Source organism: Neodiprion fabricii, chromosome 1, assembly GCF_021155785.1.
Source record: "Neodiprion fabricii isolate iyNeoFabr1 chromosome 1, iyNeoFabr1.1, whole genome shotgun sequence".
NCBI classification, from domain to species: Eukaryota; Metazoa; Arthropoda; class Insecta; order Hymenoptera; family Diprionidae; genus Neodiprion; species Neodiprion fabricii.
In genome coordinates, this window is record NC_060239.1 from 33,095,007 (window position 1) to 33,120,250 (window position 25,244).

Sequence of the window (25,244 nt, forward strand, 5' to 3'; positions counted from 1 at the left end):
GGATACGGTCGCTGGGGATAAATGAATCCCGCATCAGAAACCGAGACGTCGATCTAATTAATGTCTGCACTAGCTGTGCAGGTTATACATCTATTTGCAGAGCGAGCACCTCATATGACAATTAAATATTATTAATAGTCTTGCGTGGAGATTGGCGCGAATAAAACAAAACTGACTAAATGACTGACTATTTTTGACATCCACAGAGATCTTAACTACGTATTTTCATTCTTTACTAAATGATATTGTCCCGAGTACGAAATAAAAATCAGTTTTTTTTTTTTTTAAGTCTTAGTAACAAAAAAAATCCATTATGCGTCATTATTCCATTTATAGAATGTAACTCGTACAATATTTTTTAGGGACTGACAATGAGTCAACAATTTGATGTTCGAATACGGTAAACAGATTAATCTTACGGACATCAGAAAAAGTAGTAGGTACTGCTAACTATAATCAGACCGAAACTAGTTCTACCATATTTTTTTGTTATTCTAGCAATCTTTAATCGTTGTTACAGTGGTGTTCAGTTTACCATAATTTTCGAATACCTATAACAGAATGATGAATGAAATTTCTCTTACGGCACGCATGCTTCTTTCATTATTTAATTTTACTGCGCATTAAAATTATTCGAATTAGCCGAAGCGTTTCAAAGCTTTTCACTGAAATTGAAAGAAATTGTGAAAATAAAAAAAGGAACAAGACTGATTGTCAGTGAAAAAAACACATCAAATTACCGATCCTATTATACTCTCTCGGAAAAGTCGATCAAAAAAATTGGCTGTCGGTAAAAAAGCGATTCACCGCGACATTTGTAATATTTTTTTACTGATCACTAAATGGTGATCAATTTTTCAAATATCTGACGCGGGTAAACGACGAACCATCTTGAAACTTCCGAGGTACGGTTGATCACTTTTATTTGCGTGGATACTGCAGGCGTTTCGATTAACGGCGAGGAGCTTTCGAGTCGTGCTGCCGCTTGCGAGAGAATCTGAAAGTCTCGAGAAACTCACCGGTCGAACCTTCTGTCTGACCATACGGTACAAGTACTACTTTAAATTTCTTACGGTGAATTGGATGTTATCTGCCGCGTTTGTTGTGTTTTAAGGAAAGGATTTTACTGACAAGTCTAATTCTTGAATGTAGAACAAACTCAGAGCTGTGAATGATGAATATGTTTTGATTTTACAGTAAAATTGGATTGGAAGATGAGAATTTACCTACTTTCACCTAGGCGCAGACATGGAAAATTAAGAAAAGCAATGGTATCGATCTAATTTAAATATCAGGGTATGCGGATAAAAATAGGATTCTATAAAAACATCTGTCATTATAATTTCGGCCGCGTGTCTAAATTTATTTTCAACAACTTGGCATTGCTACATTTCGAACAAATATAATTAATCAAAAAGCTGAGAGTGGAAAAAATGTCTATAAGAACAGTAGACAAAGAAATTCTTACAATCGATTTAAACCAGCCGCGAAATTATATAAATTGTAAAAAATCGAGGCTAAATCACAACTGAATGACTGCTTCAAAATCACCTCACCTGCGCAGCATGTGTTTGAAAAAACTCCATTAAAAATCTACTCCATCTAAACATGGCATTGAGCCAATACCAAAAAGCAACAGAGCGGGCAAGACAAACGTGACGAAATATATCCTGTAATTTTATTCTTTAATTAGGATCTGCGACGTTCTTCGGGGCACGGATCAATTCATCTAGACGCAATTTGGAATTGTTGATTCGAGTGCCATATTATCCTAATCCTAATTAGGTATCGTTCGCCCCAAGGTCGCGTGCGACTGACATTTCGATTCGTCTAACCGAAGTACTTCGTACGTCAGAATTAGGAGCATGAAAATTACGACGTGATTCCGTCTCATTCTGCAGATAACGCCGAAAAATACGGAGAGAAACAAAGGAGAAACGTCTAACAATAAGTGTGTGTATTAACTTGCGGGTATAAAATTCTTTGGACGACGGTGGAAAAACAATTCATTGAACTTGAGACAGCTGGTCTGCGTTCAGCGCGTAGGTCAAATCTACAAGACGAAAAGAAATTCTTATTCTGGCATATAAAATCCCGTTGTTATGAATAATGGGTGCAATATGTCAGTCAGCGTGGGACGCGGTGTATTTAAAAAGCCGTGATTTCACTGTCACTCTCTATTCACTACTCGCGTGACAAAACTCCGGAGTGCGTCACGGCAGCTGGTTTTTGTTCGTCGAATCGGTTAAGGAACCAAATCTGGTGAATAAAGCGGTTTGTATATTTTACGCAGCGTCAAAGTTTGCAATAACAAAACGCAGGATATTTTTTGTTAATTCTTCTGCGACTATCGATTCTCGAGTCACGGTGGTCTCGATAAATCAATCAATATGACTGGAATGCGGAATCGATAAATTTTCAAAAATATTCACTCCATAGATTAGCACGGATCATTTTTAATTCAAGTAAACCGTCTTATTTATTCTGTTTTATGCTCCTCGATGCTTGGGATGTAACATTCTACATACTAACGTCAAAAAAAAAAGGTAAAACAAATAGGGGATTGTACTCTGAATGGGGAGAGGATCGGCGGTAGTCCGTGGAAAGAGTAAGTATAATAACTCCAGTCGTAACAATATGTACGACTCATTAGAGCTTGGTAAGTTGCTGAGAAGCAAACGACCACAAACCATTTAATATACCTACCTTCCTATGTCGTGCAGGCTGACAGTTTAATGGTACTGCGAAGATTCTCCACGTTGACTCCGACCCAACCAAATCCACAGACACGACAAATAAGGAACATATTCCACCCTTGACTTTTCACGAAAGCAAGAGTAAATATCATACATCATACATCATACATAGTATTACAGTTCGAAACCACAGTTTGGATGTTCAGTAAGTGACACCATCCAAATTTTTTTTTCTCTTGACGTCATCGATCTATAGTAATCGAAAATCAGCTAGCCGAATTCCTCAGTCTAGAAACAACCGCGCAGTAGAGCGGACGTATGAAAATCGCGCTCCGCAAATTTCGAGTACCGGGTTCTGTACCTCCTGGGTCTTGCGCTCCGGGTCCGCTTCCTGGTGGAACTCGAGTTCCAGAACAAGCGCTCCGTAATTTCTATGCTCCAGGTCCGGTACCTGGTGAAACTCGACTTCCATGACAAGCGCCCCGTGGTTCCTGCGCTCCAGGTCCGGTACCTGCTGAAACTCGACTTCCAGAACAAAGGCTCCGTAGTTCTGGCTGTCCAGGTCCTTGACCTGGTGACTTCTGACCTTCAGAACTAATTTTCCGTAGTTTTAGCTGTCCAGATCCTTGACCTGGTGGATCTCGATCTCCAGGACAAGCGCTCCGTAGTTTTGGCTGTCCAGGTCCTTGACCTGGTGACTTTTGACTTTTACGACTAATTTTCAAGTTTACAAGTTTGATTATTAAAAACGTCATGTTTTGTACTATCAAACGAATATGCATGTTTCAGATAACATTTTGAATCGGATCAGGATCAACAAGTTGCAATTGGTGAGTGGTTGGCATTGTATACATAGGAATACATGACAATAACGTCGTTCAATTAGAGCTAAAATCACTGTGCGTAGTGTTTAAAATCTATCAGCACTTAGCTGATTGTTCTGTGGTATTTTTTGACGAAATTTAATGTCACAAAATCACAATACGTTATACTTACATGCATGTGTAAGCGTGATTTGTAGCATTATATAGAAACGATCTTACGGGCACATTCGGTTTGCGTAACATGCACAAAGATAGTGTTCATTCTGTATACTGTGAAGCAAATACCAGAATTTTTTGGGGAGTCCTCGTGCTCTAGTCTCCTCCAAAACTATGTCATCTGGTAAAACACTGACAACGAGTGAGCGAGCGCACGAGCACAAAAACCAGTTAGACTAGGCATCCGATCCCGAGCGAGCTTTAGCGAGCGAGGGTTTTAAAGCTAGTCAGTCATTAAAATGCGATTTCACTGTTCCGATATTTACTGCCAAAAAAATTCATATCGATGCGTGCAGCTGTGATTATTATTTTTAATAATACCAACGTGCTACTCATTAGCCGGTTTTAGGGGCACGAATTTCTTCTACACGTATCTCAAATGGTGAATAACCGTATTTAAAACGAAATTCGTTCAGCATACTTTTCGCTGAAAAGCATCGCGATGATTTCTGGAGATTCTCAGATCATGACCTACATGCTAGTTAGTCCGTGTTAAAAGCGTGTCACCGAATGATCACGTAAATATACACACCGCGTGTGTGCAGTTAGCGGTCGGAAAAAAGGAAAATAAATACAAGTAGATAAATTCTTGATCGCGATATTTATAGATATATATATGTATATATATATATTATATAATCTATATATAATATATAGGAGGGCGAGTTTCGTACACCGGTTAATTTATTATTCGTTATCCGGCGGCTAGCCGAAAATAGACGCGGTGAATATAATCGCTTATATCCGAGTATTGCGTACTGTGTCTATACATATAATACGATATGCCTACGCGTTTGTTCACCGACAGTCGCCCATTCATAGTTTCAGAGAGTTGTGAAGGCGACGGGCGCCGAAGGAGGTGAACTCGTATAATTAACGCCGTCGGCTTCGTGCGGTAGCTGAATTACGAGCGAGCCTGAAATCGATTTACAACTACCGCTAATGGCGTACGTAACGCAATTGAAGGAAATTATTGGGCAGATGGTATCGGGGCTCGAGGCTTTTAATTCGATAAGTCCTGCAACTTCGTCCTTGAGCCCGAGGCGCTTCTGCGGAGGAGGAAATGATTACGCTTCGGAATCCTGATCCTGAAACCAGGTGACATCGAATCCTGTCAACGAACCGCGTAGGTGAAAACTGACAATGAGATAACGGATCTCATGTCATAAATTACTCGGATACGTGGGATATTAGACTTTTTGTGGCGGGTAAAACTTTGATGATAAATGTATAGAGAGAGGCTGCTTCAACCCCGGTACTTGATATTATAATAATAATAACGATGATAAAAGTAATAATAATAATATTGAATGTACCGCTCACGGAACTTGTAAAAGAGAAACAAATGGTCTACATAGATCAAAAGGGAAATTCCGTAGAGCCCAGTTTTTCAGCACGTACGAAACAGCGTTGAATAAAAGAGTGAAACGGAAACGAAAAAAAGTTTAAAAACAAGTTTCTTCCCAACTATACCGACTCGGAGCTTCGTGCTGACTGGATGTAAACTTCTCAATCAAAAGACTGTATGAGAGAAAAGCGCGTAGTTGAGGCGGCTGTAATAAAATTCAACTTTTTGCCTATTTTGAGATACGCCGAGTCTGTGAATTTCTCCAATTTCTTTGCCAAAACTGCGTTACATTTCGCTTGAATGGCATATAATTTTAGAGACAAGCTGCCGAATGGCACGATCGAATCGTTCACCGTTTTCCGAATTTTCATACATATTTTTGAAAATTGCCCGTCTGGCGAGCGTCAATTTCGGCGGGTGAAATACCCCGTTAGGATATTTACTCATGCGAAAGCTCTTCCCTGCGGTGCGGTGAGACCTTGCGAAAATATTTGTTCACTGCTCACAGCTTGCACGAATGGCGATGTGAATCTTGGAAAGAGTTCCTCCGTGGAGAAGTATAAAAATCCCGAGATGTCATCTTTGCGCGAATTCCGACTTCAGGAAACAGAGAAGACGAGCTTCTCTAGAGCTTTTGTGTCGCGATGCAGCTTGCAATAATATGTGAAAGAAAAAGGAGAATTCCCAGCTCCGCTTTAAGCCCTTCTGTTAACGTAGATACTCGATTCTATTCAGACGCGAGTACGTATCGCGTGCTTTATCGATCATTTCGAATCGGGGAAAAGAAAATTCCGACTGCAGTCTCGATCGAACGCGCATCTCTTGTAAGGCAAGTAATAATATCTCATTTCATGACTCGATAGCACAAGACCCGACATAATTCTGCAAACCCGTTACCGAAAGATAATATAATATTTGTTAACTTGTTCGAATATCGAAAATCCCGAAACCACATTAAATTTAATTGGCGGTTTCTACCAATTCGTTGAAAATGTTCCAACCGAGCAGCTTGGATCGTATTGTGAAAGGGTTAGTTCCAAGAATTATTCCATTGGTAATAATAATTGTGAAGAAAGCTCGCCTACGATGCCACGAATCCTTACTCCGGAGACAATCTGGCGGTACAATTGATCGTCTTACATGCATACCGTGAGCGCTCTAATTTCCAATCACATTCCGCGGATCGGATATCTCCAACTAAAGCAAGCATCGTCGCTTTCTGTTGCAGCAGAAGAGAGTTTGCGAGGGTCTTCGTGTTCCATATCTACGTGACAGCAGCCGAGATGGGGTGAAACTGGAGAAAGACACGGCGAGAAAGAAGAGGTTACGACACAGGGGGAGGAGAAGAGGATGGGAACGGGGAATCTTTTTAATGAAACATGCTTCTCGGATCCCGAGGCGTAAAGAACGAATACGCAGGACTATTTAATTGCCCGTAATTTCGATGATGCCGTGTCACTCTCGGCTTGTTTCCCCCTGACGAATTCATTAAATCGCGCACCCGCGGCATATCAATTTGCCCGCATTCATTATTCAAGCAGCATCCGCAGCTAATCCTTCGTATAAACGCGTTAATTATTCGCACATAAATAAACAAGTTAGCAATTAGTTATTACATCGCGCTGCTTCCACTCGAGTCGGGCGGCTCGACTAATCACGGGGAAAAATTTATCTGGCCATATATAAATCGCGGATGTTATACACGTTTGAGACCTTGACCCACTCGTCGAGTTCAATACCGCACGAACACGGTTGCGCCAGATAAAACTGCCGTCAAACTCCCAACTACTTGGAAGTCAACGGTGGGCGGATCTTCCGGTTACAGCGATATCATCATCATCATCATTGGGAAACAGAGTTCCTGAACAATCTCGACCCTCGTTTGTACCGGGAGAAAGAAGTCTATACTTAGCCAGATTTATTATTCTCCGAGAGGGTACTTGAGCAATTACCTGGAACCGAATGGGACACGTACTCGCCCTCTTATAACCTAGATAGATCTCAATATTACAGGGAATAAGAAACGGAGGCTCGCCGAAATTTAGCCTGATCCGATCCAAGAGAGTAAAAATAAACATTATTCAGTCGGGATTAGCCTTCAAACGAGGTTGCGAATTCGATAGAGTTGTTTCGTCGCCAATTATTCACTCAATTTTCTTTTCTTTTCAAGTCTGCCGGTGAAATTTTCCTCAACGTATAATTTGAAATTTAAAAATCTCGGACCCGAAAATTTTTCGCGGCTCGTCAGCGATGCCTGAGACGGAGAGGGAAATGCGTCGGTTGAAAACTGATCGCGAGGTTCCTATCAAGGGAGTCGGGTTTTCGTAATAGAATATCATGGAAGCGTATTATGTACCCAAGACAAAATTCACCCTCCGACTCTCAGCCTCTGATCCCTAACCCACATACGCAACTGTGTCGAGTCAACATACCTAGTGCAGTTTCTGAGTGTCCCTTCTGTATCCTTGAAATTCTATACCAAACGCTCATCGCGTCTAGCAAAACCTCGAACGATACTCACTCGGTAGGCTGGATATTAGCGCTAAACTTAACGGCGCCTGGAACAAACCATCGTGATACTTACGTGATATGCTCAAATATTTTATACACCCAGGTAGAGGTGACAATGAATTGGTTCATTTGACGAAACATGCAAATGGATGACGAAAAAAATGAACAAATATTTTTATTAGATATTTTTATATAATTTCGTACGTTAGTATGAAGCAAGTTTGTGAATTGCAGCTAACCGTTACGCATGTAAATCGTTGACGATGCTTTTATTCAGAGTAAAGTATAGGTATGCGAATCACGAAAGATGCCTACCGAAGGAGGAATAAAATCTAGTTCCTTTTATTTTTTTTTTGTCTCGTGTCCTGTTTAAAAAAAATTCTGACGGCAAAACCATGAGGCACTCAGGTACGCATTTGTGCATGAAAAAAAGTAATGAAAATAGAAAAGCATCATAAGATTCATAAGGGTCGCCCTCCGGCCAGCCATTAAATTTCAACCGAGCCCCAAGGCTCTCCTAAATACTCTTTATACCGAAAGGGCAGGGTAAGAGTCCCGAGCCAATAATCTTCGGGAAAGAAGACGGAGGAGAAGAGCGAGGAAAAAGAAAAGCATCGAGATAAGATCTCCTCCTTAAGGCTATTTCAAAAAAAAAAAAAAAAAAAATTGATAAAAACAATAATGCGTGCAGAGAAGATCTTCTCTTGCGTAACTGCCCACTTCAACGCTACGTCGGTGATAATTTAGGATCGTTGAACTGTTTGCTAGGTATTTTTCAAGTTAGAAAACCCGGTATTCTAGCTTTAGTCGGTAATTAACGTTATTGATGTCCGTTTACATCTCTCTCTGTCTATATATATATAGATATATATATATATATATATATCTGCCTACATCTATCTATCTCTAGCAGTTTTCCCTAGCGCTGTATGCTTTTACGAAAAGTTTCGCTTTTCTACGGGTCGAATTCCGCGCGCCCGCAATCAACTCTCGTAGGATTAATGACCACCTCGTTACCAAGTTTCAACCTTATACGAAAATTTATTAGCCACTTACTTGTTAGCGAAACATAGTAATACGAGTCCTGAAAATATCAATCAATCTTGCAGTTTTCTAGTGAAATTCCAGTGGCGTTTTCACGGTGAAAAGGCAATTTTGCGACTTTTTAATCTATTACCCAAATCTATTTTGCACTCGTTTAACGCTCCATGCCCTTAATCGCATGGAAATTTTATTCACGATGTAAATCGATAATCTGCCACCAAGTGCAATTTCTTAATCTATGGTTGAAACGGTGGCAAAAAAAAAAAAAAAAAAAAGAAAACCTCGCCAGACTTGCCGACGTATAAATGAGTGACGTATGAGTGTTTGAATGATCGAATATCCAAACCGATCTCTAAGTAAACACTGACCGATCCCCGGGTGATTTTTCTCTTATGAAATGAAAAACTGAAGCATCGAGTCTACTCGAAACACATAGAACTCCTCGGTGCTCCGCGATCAATCTTTCCTCTGACTACAGAAGATGTTAGGATATTACACTTTTTCCTCTCATGAATTTCTGGCGTCTCAAGCATCGCCACAAATTATGTGATAACACATTATATATTGTATACGCTGTAAATCACCACTAGAACGTCTCAATCTCGGGTAGACTCGCTCCGCACAAACGCAAAACCTCCACGCAGTCAAATAACCCGAATACAATTTAAATAGAATTTTACAAACGACAGTGCTCGTGAACTAATATCGCTAATCGTCGGTGTGATTTGCATATTCTAACGTAACACGCAAGACGTAATACCAGTTGCGAGAACAATTTCAGGCGGACAGAGCGTACGAATTTCTGTTACAATCCACCGACGCTGAATAACTTTTCCACCCAGATCCCTCGAGATTCCATCGCGGCTGGTGAGACGGAAAAGATGTCGAGCTATGGTCACGGGTCTCAGGCTGACCGCAGGATTGATTCGGGTATTTCCCGAGCAGGTTTTCCCTGATCAGCATATGCTTTGAGGAAAATGGAAAATTTTTCGTCGCAGCCTTCGAAAGTCGAAGATGAAACGGAATCCCTCGAGGCTTGATCTTTGTCCATTTACTGTAGGAAAAAAAAACTACCCCAAAAGCTCAACAGAAATATATTGCGATGATGTAGGAAGAGCTTTCTGCCGACCGAACAGCGTCGAGAAGGAAGTGATTCGGCTGTGAAAATTCACGTAAACTGCACACCGGCGCAGCGATCCGTGATTCGGCGAATAAGCGAAAGTCAGAAAAAGAGAGCAGAAAATTCATGCATCCGAAATTAAGACGGTTGCGTCGAGAACGGCTATTTGACAGTTTGACTAAGGGGCAACAATCAACTCATTTATCTGTCAATAACGGCAAACCGTTGTCTGCGATATTTTCGCTGCTGAGACGATCGAACCGTGGCTTACGGACCGTGGAATTGTTTCTTCTGGCTTGAATTATTTCAAGCTAATTTTCCGACGATTCGGTCTCACTGGCTGCCGGCCAAATTCGAATCCACTTGCGAGTTTTTCTCACTACCGCAGAGCCCGACTCATGAACTCTGCAAATCCATCGGCCAGGTGGAGTCATGACCGTAAAAAATACGCTTCGTCGGTGCCACTAAACTCCGAGAATCTACACGTGCTCTACGATGCTTAACACGCGAGGGTTGTGGGACGGAGAAACCGCAGAGTTCTTATTACACTTTGCTCATTCAGTCGGCGATACGTGGCTGGTGCAAAGTAAAACGGCTCACGTTACAGCTTTGCATATCAGTCCCAAAAGTGCACCTCGAATTAAAGGGTTTGACCCTCGCCAATTTACATGAAAAACACAAAAGTGCAACGCCGAGTCATTTGGGCATGGCTGAAGACTGCGATGAGCGCACAATGAAAACAGTCTGTATTTTTACCCAGTAAAAAAATAAATGCACCGTGAACGCAGTAATGTTGAATTTCCGAATCGACCATTAAAATTGTTTTACAGTAATCCAAATATTACGACTCCAGTCAATTTTATTACCGATAGTTTATACAATGCATGTTTTCCGTGTTTACTGCTCGCGGTAGAGGAACTCTGGAGTTAGAGCTTGAGTCGGTAGTCCGTTATATGTCGTATTACACAGTGGTCACAAAGAAGGCCCCGTATGCGAACGGCGTGCAAATATGCTGAAATGTGCCTCTGCCAGGCGGTGTCGGCTGTCGGCTGTCGGCTAATAGTAATCGTCGAGAGAGACGTGATCTTCAATTGGTCGGCTCATTGGATATTCAATGAAAGATGGGACCGTGACGAGCAATTTCCTGTCCCAGTGAGCAAAGGGGATGGATATGCGTGTCAACGACAGCGTCGGTTTTTCTTACGACTATCGCATCGGATCGGTACAGGCGTCGAGATCGGGATTTGTGACTTCCTGCAGAAGCTCGTTGCCGCGGATTAACGAGACTCGGGGTGTCCGGCACGATCGCCGTCCGAAGACTGCTCGCATCAACAATTCATGTCCGAGTCAATATCCTCGCTTTTCAACGACGCCCGGTTATCGCCTGATACCAAGAGGGGAAAAACGGACTCGCATATCAAACGGACCTCGCATCCGTTCGCGGATGTAAACACCGACGGGTCGAGTGGTCTCAAAATCGACTATTTTCAATCGATTGCGGAACTCCTGAGTAGTACAACCACTCTTCGCATCAATTTACTCAACGCGCTTTAAACGCCCTATTAGGCGACTAATTTTCAGCCGTTCAATCGTTCAGATTCTCCGCCGCAACCCTCCGTTCAACCCTGTTAAGGATGATATAATTAATTTTCAAGGGGGCGTTCAGTTTATCGCCAACACAGCCGCCGTTCACCCTCGCGTGGCAGGGCGCTTCTTTATGCAACCGACTTAATTCGCTGGACCCCGGAGTATAAGAGAAAGGTCAAGAAAATACACGACGAACCCTAATTAATCACTTGAGTGCCGGGAAAGCTACCAGCCAGCAAAGCATTGATTAATATGTATATTATGATAATCAGCGAGGAGGGCTTATAGCCGCCTATATTTTCACCGGCTAGTCCTCTCCTCGATGAAATAGAACCCACCCTGCATGAGCGTGAGAAACGCGATAATGTTGTTAACTCTGCGCAGTCGATCATCAGAATTATGCAGATCTTCAGCCGAATCTAGTTGAACGTATTAATCCCAAATAGTTGTGGAAACCACCGGATTATTAACCTCGATGTTACAAAGTCTGCTGTACCTGCAGGGGTTGTACGAATTACATCCCTTCGGAATGAGCAACATGAATTAGACGAGGGAATCCGGGACGGATGCCCAATACCAAAAAAAAGAGAGAAAAGGAGAAGCGAGGATGAGGAATAGATGATTAGTAAAAAAAAGACACATCAGCGGAAGTTAATCCGAAGTTCGACTCTCTTCTCTGCTGAGCGGTAGAAAAATCGGAGAAATTTTCGGGATGAACGGGATCGTTGAAGGAAGCGAACCTCCTCTTGATATTGATTGACAAGTTTCTTTGTTGATTGATTTGTATAATTCAGTTTTTACAAACCACTGAGCGATCTTATCTAATTCACCTGGTTAAATCTTGGAAGTGTCAACATATTTGCATTTATTCAAGGAAACGAGAGAAGTATGAAAACTTAAGAAGATTGAAAGCAGATTAAATATCACAATTTTGGCGAAACACATTGAAATGGAAACGATTTCTCGGACAAGAACTGATCCGTATCGATTACTTTCAGCCCAGTTTTCAAACTCCTTTATGAAAATCATCTGGTCTGTCTTATCGGAGAGGATTTGTAACGAACAAGCGGCCTAAGAGCAAAAGGTATCCTTCAGTGCAGCGTTTTTCCATTGAACCCTTATTATTAGTCGATAAAAACGGTCCAGCCAGTAAAAAATTGAAAACATTGGGTCTGCGTGACTGGAAGATTAACAATACGATCAAAGACGCAAGACGCATAATAATATACAAAAGAGAGTCTAAAATTGTTTAAGCCAGAATGTACATGTTATTCGATGGTTGAAAGAATGCGAGACACTTTTTTGCATCGCGGAATAATTTCAATGACAGCATTATCGCAGCTATGGGCCTGCTTATACGAAAAGAGACAGACACTGGGACGAGGAAATCGTTCGTGAATTGTTGTATCTAATGGCATTAGCATGTGAAAACGTGGCTTCCGTACTTCGTTGCCCTTGGCTGGTGGTTATATTACGAGCAAGCGTAAGGTGCAGGATAGAAAGAATAGTCGAATGTTATGTTAAAATTCTTTTCAAAGATGGAAGTAGGCATTCCTCCTTACCGTGTATATCAATTTCGTATCGGTTGTTTATTAACGAAGTCTCGCGGTGATCGCGTTGGTGGGATGTTTTTCATCGTGATGTTATTTATTAACCGTAAGACTTATTGACTCAATCTGCCACTTTGTATAAGATTCGACGATCGTAGCAATATAGAAGAGACGTCTGTAACAGGTGCTTGAATAAATAAAATTGCCGGCTGTATTTAAAACAAAGTCGGTTCGTTAGATGTTTACAGATATAATAACTAAAACCACGCGGTGTCGATCTCATCGCCGTCAACGATCGCTCAAATGATCAATCGAGATCGGCCGGTAAATAAATAGACCGAACCAGATGTTCCGCGATTCGTTTATGATTGCTCGTACATTGACGGTGTGAAAATCCAAGGTTTACAATTTTTGACGTTAATTGAAAACAGCTGTCAAAACGCGATAGGCGCCTCACCGATTTACAACGAAATCAGTCTCTGTGTCTAAACATTATAACATCGTATTAGCAGAACTGAGGAGATTGAAAATTTGTCGTCAAGTGAACCCAAGCCCAGTATAAACATTTACGTTGTTCCTCACTCTCGTCAGATTGATGCGGGATAATTTATACGCTGAAACTTGGTCTTGAAAATTCGCTGAGAACATTTTCGAAGCGATAAGAGTGATCGAAGCGAACGATGCCCTCTTCACAGCCCAAAATATATCGCAAGCAGACAAAGTATCAATTGCGCGGGGGATGAAATTAAGAACCGCTTAAAATTCGGTAGTAGATTAAGGGAATGGTGCGAATAATCGTCGACGCTCAGAAGCCTCTCTGATTGCGAAATTTAATCGTCTCTCATTCAAGCACCCCAGGGCTGTTTCGGTTTTGTCTTATCCACCTCCGATTAGGGTTGATACCGCGTTCACCGTTACTCTCAATCTCTCGCGAATTCGTTACGACTGTAACCGACGACGCGCGTCGCGACGCCGAGCGTCAATTATCAGTAACCAGATACACTTTTTGCTCCCATCCACTTACAGGCGTCCTTCCAATAACCAAAGATGGCCTCCGAACAGAATCCGATCCTCAACAGTATTCACATAAATTGTTCTCCGAAGCTCGTCCTTCGGGGAATCTCGATCCTTGTTTCATCCCCGTCTCCATTGTTCGCGAATTGTATTTTGTTCCAGAATGTCGGCATCTCGACTCGTCTCTCTGACACCGCGTGGGCAGGTTGATACACAGAAATATTGGCACGTGTCTGTTGATAGGTATACCGATATTAGCAGACAACTTCGGAGTGACTAATTTATAGTCATAGAAACACATCGTTACACGACACAAAGCGATATTTATAATACAGAAGGTTCTGGCTTCCGTGTCGCGCGTCTTGTTGAAATACGCGAAACGCTCGGAACTCGACGTCTCAACTTGAATGGATTGACTTGTTTTTTTCACTTGATATTTCCCTTTGATCAACGATATTCTTACGTGATTCCCGAGACATTTATTTACCGTCTTGATACATCCTCGTGAACGAGCTTCGGAGGTAATTTCACCTTAAGCCATTGCGAGTCGTTTGTTTCCAGAAAATACGACAGCGCCAGATTTTCCTCTTGACACGAATTACTCACTGAGCAATTTCCCGATCTTACCAAAATGAAAAACTGAATAACTTATGCAGAATACTCGCAAAAATATTACGCAAAAAGTAGCCTCCAAATTTGAGATCACGGGGTGCTTTTTCTCCTGAAAAAAAAAGTTTGATCGTCGATCGGGAGTTAATTTCGATTACGTGGGAGGACGAAGACACGCGGTGACAGGAACGCTTCGTTTTTTGACAGAACGAATCCACCGGGTGGAATTCAACGTTCGTAGGTCTGCCTAGATACGCCTTAGCTAGCTATACGTATAATATTCATCGCACGATTCACGTGCGTATGTAAATGATTGTCAGAGCTGAGGGACTAAGAATTCGTCATGCGGATAGCCTCAGTTTCACATAAGGAACGGCACGTACTCACTTAGCCGCAAATGATTGCGTGGCCGTTCGTGCATACGGTATCAGTTATAGCTCGAGGAGCAGGCCTGATAATTTCCTTATCCGAACGTACCACTTCCGTCCGAATTCGTACGGCAGGTCATTTCCCCCCCCCCCCCCCCCCCTTCTCTCTATTTTTCTTCCCACGAGAGATAACCGCGACGAATACTTTCCTTTTTTGCTCTAGCTGCCCGTCGTGACTTGAGGTTACATACGTAGTTGTAATATTTATTCGAGAAGAGATTAGTTCCTGCGATTACGATAAAACCGCGGAGTTCCGAATCGGGCGCGTAAAGCGGGTACAGAAGTGAAATACCGAGGAATTACGACGGTCGAAAATAAACTCATATGAAATTTTGTCCCGTATATTTCGATACGTAGAACCGTCCACGTGCCCGAGATCTCGTTCCACGTTCGTTTTCCTGTAATGTGTAGTAAAGATGGGGAGTTGGAGGAACGCGAACGGTTCTCCGAGAGGCTGCAGGGGATTCCCGACGTTCTTCACGGCGACACGCGGCCACTTAGCCGCAACTAATTACAGAGTCGTCGACGCTCTTTCGGGCTACAATTTATATTAGAATTCACGGCGCGAGCTCTCCTCGACAGGTGGGCGGGTGACTCTCTGGTATATCTGCATTATCAACGCCTGTCCGTTACTCTTATTTCACAGTCTGTCTAACCGAGAAGGGCGCCTCGGTGAATTGGGACGAAGACTAATTGCTTACGTCGATTTGCGGTTACGTTATGCCAAGAATTAAGATAAATCGAGTTAATTACCCGCGGAATCATTTGCAGTGGGATAGAGTCTGCGAAACTTGCTGAATCGTGGAAAACGGACAACCTTGCGAACTTTGCAGCCAAAGACATTCTTACCGAATGTTTTGGCATCCCTTGCGGGAATTCGGAGTATGATTATCGCCTGGAAATATTCGACCGTCGCATAATCGCGGCATCCCCTTCAGCTTTAATAAACAGGTATGAATATTGCAAAAAATGGGCAGAAATCTTTCCGTCGATCCACTCTTACAAATTATTTTTATACGCAGCCATTAATTTTATCTCCCGTGTAAACACCTGATTTGACATTGTTGAAAGATTTTTGGGGATTGTTCATTAAATACTTGAAACACGTATAAATTGACCACGTTATGTCGAGAAGCAAAGAGAAGCAAAAAGGGGCAAAACCCACTTTTTTGATACAGTGCAAAGCGTAACTTCTACATGTTCGTGAGAATAACAATCACCTGCTGAAAATTACTTCTGAAAAGACATTGACGAGATGACTTTGGATCACTCTTATCTACAATCCTGAAGTCGGCTTCACGGTACAGCCAAACAGGATCGACCCACGGAGACTCGAAAGCCGTACGATATAAAGACTTTGTGCCCTGAATTTTCCAGCAGTTATCAGACACTGCAGTGCTTTTTGTTGGTGGAAAAAAGGTTAGTAAATAAGCATGTATTTCACCGAGTTTACATGATAAATTGAGGAACAAAAAATTTTTCGTTATTTTCACCGTATGATCGTACTGTCTGACAGTGAGAATGGCTTAATCAAGTCCAAGTATTGTAAAAAATGCTTCACAACAAATTTTTTAACTATTCTCGGGACGAGTCAGACTTTTCATCGGTCCGCGTCTCTGTTATTTTAATTTACGAAAGTCTCCGAATTATGCGTCAAACTCCATGATTCTTAATTAAACTATGAATTGTTTTTTGTTGATTTAATCTTCACGATTTACGTTACAGGTTTCAAACATTTTTTTCTTTTTCCGTTGAAACGCATTACACTCGTCGGATTGAGAATTCACATATACTTTTTAACCTGATTAGTCGATCTGGATTCTTTTTCGCGCCTCTTACAATTGGTGCAGATTTATCTGATTTCAAAGGAGAACAAATTGCTTTTATTCCAAAGTGGTACAGATTGACTTCACGGGCTCATGTCTTTCATCCAATCAATTAGGCTTAAATTTGACTCGGAAGCGATGCGAATTTATTTGATTTCGAAGCTAGTACAAATTAGCTTTAGACATACATAAAGTGGTACAAATTGACTTTATCCCGGAACGGTACAATTCATTGATAAAATCATTTCAAACACTGTGTATGTCGCATTGATTTTCTAAAACTGAAAGAAACTCGCACTTTGATTAAATGGTCGTTGATAAATTTCAATCCGACACGTTGACAACTCGAAAAAACGATCAACTCTCACTTGTATAACATCGTAGATATGAGACCGTACCAGAATACAAATAACATATAATCGAATAATTGTATTCAAGAAATATACTTTGAATAATTTCCAGACTGGTCAACACGTTCGATACAAAGTCAATGCTTCTGAAGCAAGTTTTTATGCACATGTGTAGATACAGCAAGTCCGTCTGGTCCTTTGATGTCTGATAGAAGTATCGGAATATCCAAGATCTGGACGAATTTTCACTCTAATTCTCAGCTCTTTTACCTACGAATGAAAGAGAAGACGACAAAAATTGGAATTCGTCGAAATATCCCGTATTTGTTTGTTGAGTTGAGATATCTCTTACATGAATATCGGAGCTAACTTTGATAAGCCCACTCGAGTCGAACCCCAATCCTTTGTTTTCTTACCACCCAGCACCTGAAGACTCTCGTTTTCCTTTCTTCATCCTCCGTGCTCTGGCGTCTCATCGTCCTCGATATGACAAAAACCCCGACGCACCGCGTACTCGCGATTATTCAACAAACCATCAATCAAGCTTGTATGGATTCACGTAAAAACGTACCGGTACCCGGGTTCGGGAAACTGTGTAAGCCGCGGGAAAAACGAGTGGAATGTCAATATTTGATTTCATTCTTCAAGACGTGGTCTGAGCTGTTTTCAAGCGCCATTCGTGATCCACCAGATTTGTACTAATTCTTGTGCCTCTCGAAAGATTCGTGGGGAAAATTTGATCCCGAATGTTCAGGTATTTGCAACCGCAACGCTCGTTTCCTCCTCGGAGTCCTTGCGGTAGTAAAAATACCCATCCCGGGACCATACAATAGCCATACATGTTCGCGGAAGCCAATCAACCGGAAGTCGTAAAACTTCTTTCCGGTAAGTTTGTCCCCCGTGTATAAACAGTCCTTCTTTTTATTATTCATCTGCACACATGTCCGTTGTGCAGGATACGCAGGCTTAAACAGTAATCGACAAATGATTTGATCGTTACGTTCTTACGGGGTAAAATGCTTCCGCGATTCTCAACCATCAATTTTCAAGGTCAGGAATTTTCGAATTGAGAGTCATCCAAGGAAAATTACCGGTGTCATTCCTGCTTCCGATTAGAATTCATCGTAATCATTCAGCGACGGTGATCGTATCACTGAAACGGCTGTGGTGCGGGGAAAGGAGGGGGGCCAAGCTGTTAAACAATAAACACGGATCATGACGGAACCCTTGCCGTCATCTTTCACACTGTGTCAACGAACAACTCCGGCAACTGAGCGGCGAAAAGGGGCTCGTTATTGTCACTCGAGTTGGCTTGATTGAACGAGTGCAAATAAGACGAGATATCAAAGTTCATTTTTATCGCCGGTCATTTTTGAACAGTGGCTGCCTTTTTGCCATATGATTAACTGACCCAGCCAGGAGATAAAGAATTTACAACGAGGAGAGTTACTGAATTTTCATCGATGTTTTGCCCTTGGACGAAACAAGAGTTGATAAGCTCGTCGTCATGGGATCATCAAACATCGATATCAAAACGTGACGTAAGCGTATACAAAACATTTGAACACTCGTATATATTTCAAAAGTGCAACAAATCCTAGGATAAAGTATTCTATTTGAACTCCGTTCAAGATTCTACCGCAGTCTATGTGCAATAAGTTATAGAATATACAATTAATAAATGTCTAATCAAATCTCATACATATATCCTTATATATATGTATGTACATATATCCTCATTTTTAAAAATCTGATAAAAAAAAGCAGATCACAGTTATCGATGATATTTTTTTTCGGTCAGTCAACACCATCATGCAAAGCATTCAAAAATACCTATCACGTCCCGAATGCCTCTTTAGATAATGTCAAAGAGACGGATGCTCCAAGAAAATTGACCGAAGCTTAAGGTCGTCAACTCTTGCCGCGATTTTTCCCACGACATTTAATTGTGGAAGAGGCTCCTCTTCGACGGCTACTCGTACAAAAGGGAAGTCAGATATCCTGAATCAGTGAAAACGTCTGGTATTTTGCTTAGTTAAATAAAGATTGACGTCGTCTAACAAGGCGTATTGTACGCGCTTCCCGAGCAACGATAAACCGAGGTGATACAGCAGACGACAGAGAGACCGAGAGAGAGAGAGAGAGAGAGAGAGAGAGAGAGAAACGGAGCCTGGGCGGCTGGCCAAATATTTCAACTCCGTTGAGTAAGAAGGATCTGAGTGTAAAAAAATTCATGAACATTCCAGAGGGTTGCGACCGAAAGTGTTAAATCTTTTGTCGCCTGCCTCGCGTCGGGATTCAACATCAGGTATACGTCTTGTCGTTCCGAACCACTTTCGGCCCCGTTAAGATCGACTCGATCTTTTCATCCCTGGCGAGAGCTAAGCTGCACCTCGAAGTCACGAAACGATCGTACCTCGGGTTGGCTCTTCGTTGCGAACTTTATCTCGCTGGGAAAAACCACCTGAGTAAACGGAAGGACGATCAGCGATCACGAGCCGCAGCCTCTTCCATCGGCAGGTAATAATATTATTGCACAACGCATCCCCCGATTCGATTCGTCGAAAAATTTACTGGGATCGCTCTCCTCCTCGGAGCAACGCGCGCCAAATCCCCATCCCGGTGTCCCGGCGTCCGGCGTCCCGACGCGACGTCCCAGAGTTCGCGGCCCGTCGTCAGTACGCCGTTCGCGCGCACGTTGCCAGCACCGGCATCCGTCGATCAAAGCGGTCGAAGACTCCCGTCATCGCAGAAAACAAGTCTTCTGATTTCCCACACCCGCAACGAGAGTCGCGAGTGCGTTTTTGTTTTCGCAATTTGGCAATTTTATTCCCTCGCCAAATATTACTCGCTGACAATTATCGTCGATATTTTGTGACGTCGGTTTTTCGTTATTTTTAATTGTTCGTTCAACCCCTGCCGGCGACCAACCCTTCAGGATTCTCAACCTTCCATTGCATCTTTACTCTGAACGTAAGTCGAAGAATTTCTTCCTCGTCAAATATATTAATCAAAGAATGCGATCATTGATCTGTGCATCTTGTTCTTGCTCGTTTTTTGCTTTACTGGATTTAATTGCAATGGTTAAATTTTATGAATATATATTGAACTGAAAGTGGGGGAAAAAAGTTTTCTCACGATACAATGTTGGAAATGCGGTGTTAAATTTAACACCGAAAATATTCTGTACAAGTTCACACCATTGGTGTTGATTTTAGGACCACTTGGTGTCGAAAATCGAGCGATTTACACCGATGATGATTAATTTTACACTAATCGGTGTGGACTTGTATTGACACCGTGAATTTTCTGACAATGTATCGCTCGAGACTGCGATATACGATAATATGGGGCATAATTACTGCGTGCTCGATATATGCGTTCAATTATTATCAACTTAGCCTTGCGGCTCGTTTTCTTTCCACAGTCTCATTGTTCACGTTGCGGCGTAAAATACCGGTTGTGGTTATTATTTGTGATCAATTAGCGGTGGATTTTGTGCAGTTTTCCACCCCTTGGACGAGAACAAAACGACGCAATAAGCCCTGCATTATGCAACGCAATTAAATTTAGATCAGCATCATTAGTGCGAGAGAAAAATAATTATTTGTATAATCATAAAATAAATTCGGCTCGTGATTCGTTCGTAAAATATAGGCAGTCGATACAACGAATCACTTCGGTTCTTGTTCGGTTACGATATTGCCTTATATGTGTATACTTGTACCGTGACGAACGCGGCGCACGATATCCTCCGAAATTCACTGAACGTTCCAAAAAATTTACCGTTTTTGCACGCAATTAAAATTCTTACACAGTAACCGTTCGAATCAGCAACTCCGCGAAGTCTGAAGAATAATTCTTTACGTACACCTCGCTGCACAATGCATAAAAATTTCATCGAAGAGAAAGATCGGCGGTTATACGATTGTATGTTGTATTTATTTTTAATTTTTATAGCATGTTTTTTTCCGGTGTTTCTCCGAGTAAAAATAAAAAGCTCTTGTTTCAATTGTTGAAACACTTATATAAAGCCAATCGGGATTTATTCCAATTAGCTTTTTCATTCATTTTTCTCTCTCTCTCTGGACTTCCGTGTTTTGTGTCTTTTTTTTTTTATCGTTTCACAATTTTTCTCATTCAATGCAGTACAGCGCTGTATATACGAAAGGCGGTAACCAAGTGTAAGAAAAAAAGAAATTAATTGGTTCGTCACGTATATTGGTAAAACAATTGAGGAACGGAATTTCTTAAGTGGCTTATGTAACGCATCGTGACTATGGCCATTTACAGATTATATAAAGCAAAAATTGTTCTCTAGCAAATACATTCTATTTATCGTGTATCCATAATACGTCTTTCTCCAACTGGGAACATATCATAATTATACAAATTAAACAAAAATTTCCACATTAAGAACGCTATTCAATGTTTAAACGAAGAAGAAAGAGAGAGAGAGAGAGAGAGAGAACAAACCGACGTAATGCGATCGTCACGAATTCTGCCGAAAGCGAACGAGCGCTGTTTCTCGAATTATTATCACCCACATCGCAATTCACTCGAACCTTTTTTAAACAAAAGCTTTTAACAAACTCGACTTATACTCCAAAATGGCACTCGTGCCGAACTGCTCGATTGATACCATGGTTATCGTCAAAGGTTATCGAGCTTAGACGAATGACGCGAGTAAAATTCACGCCTGGCTTATGATCAAAATATTTATCGTAATTCAGGCGCTCGCATAGAGGCAAAAGATAAATGAACATTCGATATAGGAGAAAAGAAGTATCAACTCTCAGGAAGACGTAAAAATTTACTAAAAATATCAATTACCCCAGAGGTGTGTTTGTTTTTCTTTTTTTTTTTTTTTTTCTTTGTTTGATTTGTCTTATTTTTACTTTTACAAAGGCAATTTTCTTGTCGATAAAACTTCATCGAGTATTATACCCTTCTTTTTTCTATTTCCGTTTCTCTCTCGAAAAAAAAACGAGATTGAAGAAACGAAAATGCGAAACGACCGCTCTTTCACTTTCTCATACACAGAGCCGTAACAAATGTCGTAAATAATGAAATCTCTCCGTTAAAGTATCGCAATATATGTTAATCAGGGACTGCGCAAAATTTCTTCCGGTACGCATGAATTCCTCGAGTCTTAGAGAGAGAAGGAGAAACACCATAAAATCGGCCGCTTTGACGGTTGGCATTACGCTAATCCGCGAAAGGACGGCTTTGAAGCAATCCGTTGGATTTCGAAGAGAAACGATGCCTTCTCGCCGAGCTTTTACACCGAGGACCATTATTAACTGCGTACCTACACTCGAGCAGCAGCGCAGCATTGCAGGAGTCTGAAATAGTACAACCACGCATACCCGAATCGTTCTGTAACGTAAACTGCTTACGGAAGTGGCGAGGCTATTATCCCGGTAAATTTGCAATTCATCGGTGGATGCGATCCGGGATGAATTGAAACCGATCCGTTTATTCCTCTCTCTATGAACATCCGGCTGATCCGCCAAGACTTGTACACATCTATATCATAAACGCAATTCACCGTTTGCCGTCACCGCTTTGAAGCAATCCCAAAAACCCTTTTCCATATTCATAAGGGACGAGGATCTCTCGGTGAGACGGGGACCTCAATAAGCAGCCCGCATCCTCTTTCCGATTAATTTTCATCGATCCGCAGACTCGGAGAAAAATATTACGAATATCGCCAACCCCTTTGGCGTCGCCGATTCGATTAGAACTTGGCTCGTATTTCTGCGTTAAACTTTTAACAACGAAAAAGACGTAAAGAAGTAAAGAGTAGATGAAACATACGTTCGCTGGCTTGAACGGTTTGAATTTTCTATTTTCTTTGCCTCGTTCCCGACTTTCGAGGAACGTCTTTTGCCCGCTGTGAAAAACGAGACCAAATTACGAAGCCCTTAAGCTCGCAAGAAATATGTTGGTATACCTTGACAATGTGTCTCTGCAGCCTATCTGAAATACCTAACGTATTTTTCACAATTTCCATTTACCGTGACTGGAATTTTTTTATATGAGATTTCAAAAAACTCATCCGACTCCTGAATTGCAGGGTAAGTCAGAGACGGGAGACAAGTATTGGAAAAATTTTGTACAGCCTTGTTTCAGAAAGTGAAACAATGTTTAGCGATGTCCCTCTGACGGTATCTGACAGGCTGTAATTTACAGACACCGAGAGTTAGATATCGTTAAGTTTACCGTACACAAAGCTCACCGGGCAGGGATCTGTGCTGTATATTTTTTCATATCCCTGATATGATATTCGACGGAAACCTGATATATACTGTATACGTGTAAATGAAACGGTTCCAGTAGTTTTGTTCCGTTTTTACCACAAGGAATAATTTCCTTGAAATTACCAAATATATGTATTCAATATAATATACAATATAAACAGCATCCCACAGAGTTTGAAATTCATGTGTTTATTGCGGAATCCAGAAAATTAATTTTCTTCAAAGAACAGCGCGTTAATTTACACGGTACGGGATTGTATTACAATACTCTACAAAAGAATAAGTACAGAGGATCAAAACTGTTTTGAACCCTGAAATTGTGTAGCCTTGAGATCATTAATAATTCCTCACTCAATTAATGATGCCCACGAAATCTTTCATCTTCTTTCATAATTCTTCTTATTTTCCAGTAAATAAAACTCAGCGAAATGAAAAAAAAAATTAATTTGTTCGCTGTTTTTAGCACAGACGAGCATGGACAAAAGAAATAACGTAAGAAAGAATTAGATAGCACAAAATGTTTGTATTTTCAAAATAATCCTAACTTTTTACATATCAAAGAGCAAACGTTGATCGGTAATACCTATAATAAAAACTGTTATTTCTCAATAGGTTGGATATAGATAGATAATCTAACGCCACGGTCAGATGTGGGGAATATAATACATGTTTCGAAAAAATATGAACATTGAAAAATCAGTCAGACACTTCGCGAACTATGAGATCGATGTAGTGAACTCTCCAAGACTCTTTACGAGCAATCGGCCGCGGACGCTTGAACATATTGAAAATGTGCACAAGTTTCACGAAAATGTAATAAAACCCTGGTTTATTGGAAAATGGATAAAAATTGGGTGAATTGGGTTTTACAACTAAAAAAAAAAATACGAGCTTTTACGCTACCCCGAATAGACTAAACTTTACATTTATCTCAATACGCGCGTTCGCTTCGATGTATCAATGTCTGAATATCCACGAGCTTCTCCGGCAAGGTCGATACACGGCGAAGTATCATCTAAATCGGAGTTTTTCATTGTCCGGATCAGCGATTTGCGAAGATTTCAGCGAAATCTAAAGCGCCTTATCGAGACACGAGTGGCGTCGCCTCACCGAAAACTGAGGCAGATAGTCGGCCCTGCACAGCCCTCGAATATCGAGTGTTTCCAAAGTGTCGGCTCTCCCGCCCCGAGACTCAAATATTCCCGACTTTGGCCAGTCGCGATTGACCCGCAACCGCTGAGCCTAAGCCCAAAAAATTCGCCGTGCGAGGAGTCGCGAAGGGAAGGCTGACCTCAACGGAAAAGAAAACGGCGTGAAGGGGAAACGAGCTTTTCCCCCGAATCGCTTTGCGACCCCCGGCTCACCGTCAAGTTTCAATAACTCGGCAATTCGCGCGACCCTCGAAGCCGGGATGATAAAAGCTCGCTAAATTTCGCCACGCCTCTCTCTCTGTCTCTCGCCGTCAAATCGCAACAGGTGAGACGAGAATCGGCCCGGTAACGCACGGTTACAGATTTTCCGCTCACAGTTTGAAAACTGAATTTCATTTTTTACCCGGAATCGTATTTTTCGGTCATGGTAAAAGGTAGAAATAGTCAAGGCATGGACCGTCTAACTGCACAGATGTAATGGAAATTTCTCTCAACGACGGGATGACGCGAGACCGCGAGACGTGTAGAGCGTGACCAAATCGGGACGTACGACGGCCATAAGCCATTGGGGGAAAACTCTAGGCCAAATGTTGGGTGAAAGTTGAGTCAAATGTGGGAATGACGGTGACATTCAGGCGTCGTCTTGCGCCCGAAGCCTCAATTACTGTAATTTCATTTCACACGGCGGCTCGTGGGAGGAAGTCATC

At 41.6% G+C, this 25,244-nt stretch overlaps 1 protein-coding gene across 3 annotated transcripts in view; it reads left to right on the top strand.

The window, feature by feature from the left end:
* The first annotated feature begins 19,768 nt into the window (after nucleotides 1-19,768).
* The window catches only part of LOC124180746 (cardioacceleratory peptide receptor-like), a 33,908-nt gene continuing 28,432 nt past the window's right edge, over nucleotides 19,769-25,244 (top strand). For all 3 annotated transcript variants that reach the window (XM_046566514.1, XM_046566505.1, XM_046566495.1), the window contains exon 1: nucleotides 19,769-20,096. The gene's annotated coding sequence lies outside the window, so the exon portion shown is untranslated. The remainder of the gene's footprint in view (nucleotides 20,097-25,244) is intronic.